A 12136-nucleotide genomic window follows, 5' to 3' on the forward strand; every position below is an offset into this window, starting at 1 on the left:
TCCGGCATGAGGGAATAAAATAGGGTAAAAAGGAGAATAAAAATATAAATATAATAACAAAATTTAAAGAAAAATATAATAAGAAAAAGAAGGCAGATAAATAAAGATATAAAGATATATAAATATATATGTATATATACATACATATACATATATACATATATATATATATATACATACACAAAAAAAATGTACACAGAAAATGTTTATGGCAGTGTGCAGTTAACCAGTAAACAACAGTAAACAAGTTAGGCATGGTTTTTGATTGTCCATGAGTGTCCGTGTGCAGTAAGGTGTGGTGTAAAGTGTCCTTGTGCGGAATGGTGTGGTATAAAAATAAGAATATAAAAAAATATGAAATAAATATGAAAAAGAAAATATGAAATGTAAAGTGCACTGTGCTGTGCAAGTCCATGGTATAATGTGCCATAGCACGAAAAGTGTGATTGTGCAGGGGAAAAAGTGTGATGATGGAGAGAGTGGGGTCCATCAACTTCTTTGATGGACCCTTGCGAGGCCTGTTCCGAGTGGAAAACGTATTGGAAAACCTCTTTATGACCCTGGCCACTGTACTGTAGCTCAGTTTCCGGGTGTTACTAATCTATTTATATCCTGGGCCATCTTTGTGGAGAGAAATTATTCTAATTCGCAAATCCTCAGGGAATTTTAACCATGAGGTGCCATGTTAAACATCCAGTTTTCAATATGAGAGAATTGTACACAAAGCACCAAATTTAAACTGCCCTAATACAAGATACACAAATTTGATTGGTCCAGTCAAGCAGACAAAACCATAAAGATGATGAATAAAACATGTGGCTTTGCATGGTTAAATGACGTACAGCTGTTATCACTTTTGTTGCCAGCTATAGCTGAATGTTGGGTTATTTTTAGAGGACAGTGAATCTGTACTGCTATAGAAGCTGCACATTGACTACTCTAAAATATATCCAAGTTTAATGTCTATAGTATTGTCTCTTAAGAAGATATGCTGAAATTATTATTTTTTTTTATGTAAGGGGTTATACTAACTCTTGTGAGATACTATATATATTCTAATATTGTTCCATGAAATTGTATTAATTTATTCCCAACAGTCGCTTCTTTTCATTTTGTAGTGTTTCTCTTGACTGCACTGCTTCCAGTATGCATATGTGGATGTTAAATCTTTTGTCCAATCAGATTTCAGCCTCTATGTGCTGCCATGTCAATCTAATCTGCCCAGGGCCTTCAGAATCAGTAGTGCTGGCCGATGTACCCTAAACTATGTATGTGCAAACCTGGTGAAAAACTACAGGAAACGTTTGAACTCTGTAATTGCAAACAAAGGCTACTGTACCAAATATTAACATTGACTTTCTCAGGTGATCAAATACTTATTTGCAGCTGTATCATTCAAATAAATAGTTTAAAAATCATATATTGTGATTTCTGTATTTTTTTTTTAGATTATGTCTCTCACAGTGGACATGCACCTACGATGACAATTTCAGACAACTCCATGATTTGCAATAAGTCTGTTTCTCTAAACATACAGTCTTCAAATTGGCCTTACCAATTGGCCTCATTTTTCCATTTGATTGGTTGGTCAGAGGAAAACTGTTACAGCCAAGTTCGACTGGCAAAACACGTCTGTTGCGATCTGCACACATTAGACTTTTTTATGCCCACTATGGCAATGACATAGGAAACTCACATTCGGGTACATGCAGTGTCTTTATTGGGGGTTAAAACTGAAAGTAAAAAAAGTGGGAAAAGTTTTCTGGTGCTCAGAAATAGGAGTGTGAAGTGGCTGGAGCAGGGGAAGGAGCGTGGCTTTCCCACCACACTCCTATGCCTCAGGTCCCGAATGGCAGCCTGGCTCTGCCCAGGTGGCCATCAGCACGTAGGAAACAGAGACTTCCTGCCGCAAGGTCGAGGAGTCTCCCACCTTTACGTGGCATTGCGAGGGTTGGCGGAAATTCCTCTACCACATCTGCCGTCTTTGCCTGTAGTGAGAGAGGATGGGGAGAGAGTCACTATTAGTCAGGAACCAAAGGTTCTCCCTCTCACTGTCCTCTCGGCAGCCTTTTAAAGGCACCGCCAGCCTTTAAGACAGTGAGGAGCCGCCACTCTAATTGAACTCCAACCGCGTCTCTTCACGACGCCACGCCTCCTTGTCCTCCATGCTGAGCTTGCCCCTTCATAAGGCAGAGGCCCATCGTCACATCATATATATGTATTTGTAGGTATGACAAATGCCCCAAATCTTCTTCTTCTTCTTTGGGCTGCTCCCATTAGGGGTCGCCACAGCGGATCATCCGTCTCCATACCACCCTGTCCTTTACATCTGCCTCTTTTACACCAACTACCTGCATGTCTTCCTTAACCACATCCATGAACCTCCTCCCAAATACTCAATATAATTAATTAATAAAAAAAAAGACATGCTGTTTAACAAAGAATGTATCATCGTTGATATGGCTTTCTGCAAGATGTTTCTTCATGAAAAGGGTCTCTAATGTCAGTGTTATATTACAGTCTGACATTTAAAAAAAATCTGAATATATATCCTTTTTCTTTCACAGCCCCATGATTTATTAACTTAAAGTAAGAAAAGTGTAAAAAGAGTGTCTGGTATAGAATTTGACAAATGATAGCTGCAATAAAGTAAATGATTACAGGAACTAGGTTGTTTTCATACTATAAATGGATAAACATTACAAGTAGAAACATTATACAGTATATACAACACAATGTAGAAATACAAAAGAAGAAAAAAAGACCACAAGTAGGTAGTTACGCTATCAAACATATTGCAAATAGGTAATATTGCACAGTTTTAAATGATCTTTATTGCAAATGTATTGCATAAAAAACTTTGTTAATGTTAGTATTGCACAGTTAAACAGTAAAAACTGTATATTTTGGTGACTGGTTCACAGGGAGAAGCTTTGATTGTAAAGTCTAATAGCAGCAGGGAGAAAAGACCGTCTGTATCGCTCCTACAAACACTTAGGATTTAACAGTCTGTCACTGAAGGAGCTGCTCAGAGATGAAACTGTTTCATACAGGGGGTGAGGGTTGTTCTCCAGCAATGATAATAGTTTAGCTCCTTTCTCCCACCTCCTGTACAGTGTCCAGGGGAATCCCTCCTGATCAGCTTGTCCAGTCTCTTCCTGTCTGCAGTAGAGATGCTGCTGCACCAGCAGACTACACCATAGAAGAAGGCTGAGGCCACCACAGAATCAAAAAAGGTCTTCAGTAGCTCCCCCTGCACTCCAAAAGACCATAGTCTCCTCAGCAGAAAGAGTCTGTTCTGTCCTTTCTTATAAATTGCATCAGTATTATCTGTCCAGTCCAGTTTGCTGTTCAGATAAACACCCAGGTATTTGGATGAGTCCACTCGCACAATGTCCTTTCCCTGAATGTTCACTTGTGTTAATAAAGTTTGTTTGTGCCTCCACCACCAGTTCTTTGGTTTTCCCCGCATTTATCTGGAGGCAGCTCTGTTTGCACCAGTCCACAAAGTTCTGGATCAGTCCTCTGTACTCATCATCATGCGTGATCAGACCGACGATGGCAGAGTCATCAGAGAACTTTTGCAGGTGACAGGTTGCTGAGTGCAGAGAGAGGTGGGGCTGGAGCAGGTTGATGTGTAAGCAGAGAAGGGGGGGTTGCAGGGGAATGGGTGGGGCTGAGGAGGGTAGCTGATCAAATCTGTTAAAGAATAGATTCAGATCATTCACCCACTTCTGGTCACCCCACACCGGTTTTAAGCCCCTTCCACATGCTGCTGACGTTGTTCTGCTGCAGCTGATCCTCCATATCTTCCATAACAACATTTCCTGGTGAATTGCTTTTAAATTTCTATTTAATATAGACCTCCAGTATGCCTTTCACCTTTTACAATATTAATATAAATATCTGCACACATCATTAGACTTAGCAATTAACAGAATGCTGTGTGCTTTCCACCACTGGAGCATTCACAAGGTTCAGCACCATTATTGTTTCTTTTTGTCATCTAAGCTACCTAAGTATTCCATCCAATATCAGCCTGGTGTGACACACACACACAATGCCACCTTGTGTGACACATTCAAATGCTTATAGGTTCACTTTATGCCTATTCCTACTATGTTTAAATCTATGTTTTACTATGTAGAAATGCTCACTCGAGGGCTCATTGCTTGCACATGCATCATGGACAGCTCAAAAAACAGATTCAAGCTGTCTTCAAATGACAATACTCATTTATGTATGCAGATGCTTACCAACACCAACGTCAACAGACGAGCTGGAATTGTGTTTGGCTTTCATTTCCGCCTCTGATTCGTGTTCCTCCCCCTGGCAGATGATGGAAACGATTGGCTCATACTCTTACTGCATGCCTTGTTTTCGGAAGCAGCTGCCGATCACCTTCTCAATCTCTGCTCTTTATCACAGAGTGGGAGCCACAGGAAAGGGTTTAGTGTGGCTTGAATAAGCGGACTTGGATAGCAATCGGTTTAATGGAGCTAAATATTGATTGCATATCAGTTTAACGCTGATAAGCCTTTATGTTTTTAAATACTCGACTGATCCTTTATCTACTCGACTGATCCTTTTGCCTTGACTACAGATTAGTGTATATGATAGTATCTTCTGTTAATTTGCTTAAAAAAAGCAGAGATTTACTATAGCCACTTGTAACTGAATAAAATAAAACTGAATTTTTACTCCTTTTACCATTTTTGACTAAATAAGAATAAAGACTAAACTCCACATTTACCAATTTAGCGAGTGAAAACATCTTTAATATAATCGTTCCCATAGACCAATATAATGCTATATATAATGCTCTTTTTGGATAATAATTTTTTATTAATATCAAGTATTCATTTCTAGAAAGAGAAAAAAAAAATTTAAATAGTGCATATGTCAGGAAATATGCATAATAATATGTAAAAAAAGAAAAGAATTTTTATTATATTTAAAATATTCTCAAGGTTAAGATGCCATTTGCAAAAAAAAAAAAAAAAAAGGCAAGATGTTTAAACAAACTCCCTGGATGTGCATGAATCAAACCGTAAACTACTAAACTGAAAAATAATATACTGTGTATCTGAAAAGTGATCTTGTACCAGCAATGTTAATCAGCTGCATTTCTCCTCTGTGTTCGTGAGAACTTGTGCATAACTGCATCACCTTTTAGCTTATTAATAAAAAACATAGAAAATCATGTAACATCTAAATACACATACTGTATTATACCACAACACTGCTAACATATGAAAAATGAAATAGTTAGAAGGTGTTGATTACTTTTCTACAGCTGCAGCTCTAATAGTAGTTGGCTACAAGGCAAATGGCAGATTTAGATTAAAGTGCACTTCTAATATGGTTTCTATGGTAACCGCTGATTCTCACTGACTTTAGAACGCATGCTCTAAACCTAATAGATTAAAACATGCTGTTATTTAAAAAATTATTATTTTACGTATTTATTGAACATTTATATAAAAAGTTCCATTTGTTAGAGGTTTGCAGCAGTCGGTATTAAAGTCTTCAAGACATAAGAAAGGATTTATTTTTTTTAGAAAAGAAAACAATTGTTTATACTTGTTAAGCACCATCACAAATTTCCTGAATGTGAAATATTAAAATAGTAAAACTATCGAATTATTTTAAAAAGCACAATGTATTTTCTAAAGGTGCCTTTTTCTTGTCACATGTACGTTACAGCACAGGGAAATTATTTCTATACATACCCCAACGCTGTTAGGAAGCTGTAGTCAGAGAACAATATCACCGGTGATTCAGCACCCTGGGAGCAGAGCGGGTTAAGGGCCCAAGAGTGGAAGTTCAAACCCGCAACCTTTTAATCAATAACCCAAGCCTTAACCACTGGGCAACCACTTTCCAGGAATTAGAAGATACACAATAGCAAATTGCTGTAGTATAATCCACCATGTTGTTGATTATTTTCCAATAACAGTAAACTCACCTTGTTTTATAACATTAACATCAGTTACAACATGTTAAAATTCTGGATAGATCTGAGGATTTGGGAATTTCTGTTCTTTTCATGAACTGTTTAGAAACAGTTGCTGCCTTATATATCACAAAGAATTTAACAACAGACATTCTTTGGTCTGAATGAATGCTCAAAAATCTAATAATATTTAGTATTTCACAAACACAGATGTACAAGACAGAATAACACAACATAACTGAAATAAATCATTGTCTATTTTAAATTTCTATTTCAAATACATCCAAAATTACTGCTCATACACATAAGCTAGCATCACTGGACCTGCACTACATTTTAACCAGGTAACAAAGTGCTTACAATTTCCTTATAGGAAATCCTAACAAATCATACCACTAGGTTCATGGACTAGCCAGTGTTGGAAGACATCAGTTTAACTAAACCCAGGTTGTTCCTTGGCCCTCTGTCCCCATGTGCATGTCATTTCCGTTCCTCTAAATACAGACCATCTGTTTTCTGCAGTTTCTCTCCATTTCTCATTTTCTCTCACTCATTCTCACTGTCTGCATGTCTGAAATCATTGTCCATGCGGGAACATGTCTAGGGTAGTAAGGCTTCGCTTTCAGGACACTTCTCTGAGAATTATTAAAGGCTTAAGGTTTGCAGCTGGATGAATATTTAATGTGTTGGACCTGGGAGCCTTTGCCCAAGCCCAGAGCAAATGCATCAGAGACAGCCTACAATGAGACAGACAGACACACATACACACCTGGACTCACAGGTGTGTGTTGAAATACAGCTGTTCACACACAATACTACACTATATGCAGAAAGAGAGGGGGAGAAAAGAGAGAGAGAGAGAGAGAGAGAGAGAGAGAGAGAGAGAGCGAGAGAGAGAGAGAGAGATCTGCAATGTCAGAATTGCTTTGAGTCCCAGATGCAGTATTTATTCGAAATGTGTCCAGTTTATTTTATAATAATGGATGTAATAGGCTTTATTTTGGGAGGTTTTTTTTTTTGTCAAAATTCTATTTGGTCGATGTCCAGAGTTTTCTGTGGGTTCTTTGTTATAAAAGAAACATTCGGAGTCCACCCACAAGAAGGAGCCTTTGCAGCACCAACCTGCTTGTGTTAGATTTGGATTCATCTCTTTAAGCAGGTCTTAGGGTTCCACCTAGTGGTGGCTGAAATAATGAGAATAAGAGCATAGTTTTTGACTTGAAATTTGTGCAATTTCTGTAAAACGCTGTGTGTAAGTTTACCCACAAGGGTAAAATATTGAAAGCGATCAAAAGTATTGGTCATTTCCTGATTAATAGTTTTTTGCTACGTTTTTTGTTAAGTAACCATAAAAGTTACTCCATTGTTCCATTCCATTGTTGTCCATTGCTTTTAACCCAGCTTCCATTTAGCCTTTCAATGCTGGTGCTTGGGTTTACTAAATCTTTCTTGATGATAGGAAACATTTAGTAAACCCAGACATGTGTTGAATTTTACAGTTTCGTATAAATATTGCTAATTTCCTAATAAAAAATTAAAATCATATTATTTTGTCATTGGGGCTTTTTATTGCTCACTAATATTGCTTATATTACACCCCAACAAATAATTTAAATAGTATAATCCTGCTATATGGAATCAAAAAGAAGAAAATTAGTTCTCATTTGAGATATTTTTCAAGCTTCTTCCTCTTGTCATCTCAGAAACTCAGTCATTCGGGATCTACAGAACATCCCAAATTATAAATTGGAAAGCTGCTTTTTCTTAGTTAAAAGCACTACACAAACTAAAACTTTCTTTGGGCTTCTCCCATCAGGGGTCGCCACAGCGGCTCATCCGCATGTTTGATTTGGCAGATGTATTTACGCTGGATGCTAACGCAACCCTCTTGCTAACGCAACCCTCCCCATTTCTCTGGGCTTGGGACCAGCACACTAAGAGTGGTTGGTTCCCTGACCGGGGATCGAACGCAGGCCGCAGCAGTGAGAGCGCCGCATCCTAACCACTAGACCACCAGGGACTACACAAATAAACCTGAATTAAATTCAGTTGAAGTGCTCAGCACTAAAGCCTTTAGCTTACTGATTGAAGAGTTGAGTTTAAAAGTGAACACAAATTTTGGGGCACTGAGAAATTCCCCAACCCTAAACTGCTCTCATGGTTCTGCATCACTGTTGACCCTGTATGCTTCCTTCCAAGCTAAAATATGCTGAGAAAAGAAGTGTTCTTTCTCTTTTCCTTTTAAGGTAGAAATGTAGTTAATAAAATCCAGTGGATGAAGAAATATTTATTTGAGAAGACTTAGCTGCACAGCCTACTCACATCATTTCAAAATGTTTGCATGTTTAGATTCAAATTATGAACATGTCATGAATCCATTATTCTGTCCCATTATTGAATTATTAACTAAATTGCTGAATACCTGGCCTGCATGGGTGCTCACAGTTTCTATTGTGTTTAACAAGCATTTCTGTTGTTTTCCTGCACAGATTATGAATAATAAGAGCTTTCTGAATTGAGAATACATTTTCTTTGACTCACTGCATACACTCCTGGGCATAAAAATGGACCAAGCCCAAAATGGCAAAATTTGAAGCTCGTAATATGCTTAGCAGCAAACGAATGGCAACTTAGATATGGATTGCTTTCCCTGACAGGTTCATTGAAATGTGGGTACATATCCTTTTTATTTTATACAGAAAGACGAGTTAGTGTTGATAACTTCAGACAGAAAATGAGTCATTAAAAGCTGTTGTGAATCCAGACGTGATGAATTTCACAGCAAACATTTCAGTCATGGTCATGATTTTACCTCTGTGTACAACACGACTGAGTTTGCCTGTTTCTAGCTTTTTCCCGATAAAACAAGAGAAAACAAGCAAATGGTGGCACAGGACATCTCGAGTGCATTTTTTTAAATTGGTGACTAGTATATGATTCTCATATCATTAACATTATGTTGTTCAGGATTGTGTGTTTCATGCCATTTTAACCTTCTTTTTCAAGTTGTCCTTTTGTGAAACCCAATCAGTTCCACAGAAACAACAGCAGTGCTTTCAGTTATTTGTATGACCGATCTGAGTGCTACAGATTATTGACAGCGAACTTGTTGAGATTCTGGACATCATTCAGTAATAGTCTTTTCAATATGACAGATTTTTCAACAGAGGGAGCTATAGCCTAGATACACTGTCTCCAAGCAGATGTGTTTGGACCGTTGGAAGTTTGGACAGTTTGTCTAAAGAAAGTGACTTTGCCTGCAATTGCCAGCAGTAAAGCAGCTTTATTTGGCTAAAGTAAGGGTGTTATTTACATTGTTGCTATGTGTTAGCATGGCACAGAACTCTACAGTGCAGTAAAAAAGGTCCAGATATCTGTGTGAATGAATGACATGCTCTTAAGTTTGTGATCTTTGGTAGTATTTCAGTTCCTGTCATCTTTTCAATATGTCTGCCAAGCCGCAAACTAGACTGATTCTGATTGGTGAGAAGGAAACATAACTATCAACAATCACATCAAAGCTCATTTAATTTTAATGTGGGATTATTTCTGTAGTTTTTTTAATGATTGTATTATTAACTGTATTCTTATTTCCTCTTAATAAAATATTTAAGTATTCTGTTAGTCATGCTTGCGCATTTTTGCATTTATGTGTTATAAGTGGAGAATGTTGATGCTCTTGGGTTCATATAGGGTCAGAACCAAACATGAGATACATTTTGTTTCTCAGACGTTTGGGGCCATGGCCACTGTAGGGTGTGGTGGGGTTTGGTTTGTTAGCACTCAGAACTTTTCCCACTCGAGACAGCTGCTAAAGTAAAACATCTGCATCGAATCTCGTGTCGGCTGTAGATAATAAGGGTGGAGGGGTGCGAGAAGAAAGCCTGATAAATAGAATTTTGAGGAGATAGTGTAGGAGTTATTTGTGTTTTATTGAAAATAGAATAGAATAGAATAGAATTTAAAACATTTTTGTCGAAGTAGGTTACCTTCAAATTGAGTGTTTCATTACAGTGGAGTTGCTTTATCAATAATGGCAATTACTGGCAAACAGTAAAGGAAAAAAGTGAAGAAAATATGAGTGGACATAATAAAGACAAAAAACAATAACTTATGACTGTTAATTAAGAAATCTTGCATTGTGCATTTTTATATTATATTACCTCTCCATCAGAGTTTTAACAAAGTATGTGTATTGTGTGATGAAGTATGTGTCAGTGTCAGAATGAATTTTTTGATACAGACTCAGCCCTGGATAAGGGTGTCTGCTAGATGTCATATGTAAATATAACTGTAGAAAAGCCTTAAAGCATCTATGATCATCAAGTCTGATATTCCCTGTTGCCTCTCAGCAACTTATCACAAAATGAAGTGGGGGATTTCAGCTATATAATTTAATAATTAAACAGTAAAACAAATGTCGAATTTTTCTACTGTCACATTCAGACTTTACAATATTTCAGATCTTTGTCCTTAAGAAGGGTTTTCTGTGTGATGTGTTCAGTCAGCAGTAATAGAAATTTCTAGAAGAAATAGAAATTACTGTAGCTACACTATATGGGCAAACCTTTCCAGCCATACTGTATGTAGTTCTTTGCCAAAAGGTTGGAGGCACACAATTGTATATCATCTCTTTGGATGTAGTAGCATTCAGCTTTCCCTTAACTTGAACTAAGAGACTCAAACCTGTTTCAGCATAACAATGCCCCTGTTCACAAAGTCAGCTTCATGCAGATATTGTTTACATGGGTTGGATTGGAAAATTTTGAGTGGCCTGGTACTGAACTCTGACCTCAACACTACTGAACACCTTTGGGATGAATTGGAGCGCTGACTGCACCCCAGGCCTCTTCAGCATACATAATTTCCTAAGGTTACTGACACCCTTGTGGCTAAATGAGCACAAATCTCCACAACGACCAATGCAAATATTTGGTGGAACGTCTTTCCAGAAGGGTGGAGGTTATTAGAACAGCAATGGGGGACTAAATATGGAATGGAATGTTCACAAAGCACATGCAAATATTATTATCAGGTGTTCACAATATTTTGTTCATATAATGTATACATTAACATTGTTCTGAATTCTGTGCTTATGATATGTCAAATAATGACCAGAATAATGCTTCTAATAAATGCAAAGGTTGGAAGACTGGATATCTTTTTTTTTTTTAGTTTAGTAAGTTTAGTAAGTTTAGTAAGAGTAAACTTAGACAGGAAAGTAATGTGAGTAAACACTTAGACACACAATAACATAACCTTAAAAATGTGTACATAAAGTTAAAATAATAGACTTAACTTATACAGTGGAACCTCGGGTTACGAGCGCCCCTGGATACGTAAAATTCAGGTTAAGAGTCGCAATTCATAAAAAATGTTGCCTCTAGTTACGAGAAATTTTTTAGGATACGAGCGTTGCGCACGGAAAAATCGCAGGCAGGTTAGTTTTTTTACCTATCACCACGTGCGCTCGCTGCGCTCTCGTGCAGCACATACACATCCGCTCGTCGCTCTAACAGTGTGGAATTACTGAACTTTAAATACTGTACGTATTCCAAAATTTGTAAATATTGTAGGTTAAGAGTAAAGTGATGGAACCAATTAAACTCGTAACCCGAGGTTCCACTGTATACTTGAAAGCAAAGTCAGCTCCATGAAGATATGGCTTACGTGGGTTTAAGATCCTGTCTGGCCTGCTATAGAGTTCTGACCTCAACCCCCATTGAATACTTTTGGAATGAAATGGAGCACTGACTGCACCCCCAGGCCTCTACTACAGGCCTTTACTATCTCCCTGGCATGACAATTGGTGTTAAAGAGATTAAAAAGGTACTTTTAAATTAATAGTGTTATAATGTTTTACAGTGTATCAACACAAAAGAATCAATTGTTTACTATACAGTACCAACAGCATGCATCTTAACCTGTATAATCAAATTCCCAATGCCCATATTGTGGTATAAGATATACCTTTATTTGTCCCACAGTGGGAAAATATCTAATCCACTATATGTATGTATGTATATATGTATGCATGTATGTATGTATGTAGGTATGTATGTATGTATGTATGTATGTATGTATGTATGTATGTATGTATAGCTACAATACTTTATGTACTGTATGTATACTATATGTATGTATTTAACATTTTCATTACTGCTGAATGAACACATGACA

This window comes from Silurus meridionalis, chromosome 16 (assembly GCF_014805685.1).
Source record: "Silurus meridionalis isolate SWU-2019-XX chromosome 16, ASM1480568v1, whole genome shotgun sequence".
Taxonomy (NCBI): Eukaryota; Metazoa; Chordata; class Actinopteri; order Siluriformes; family Siluridae; genus Silurus; species Silurus meridionalis.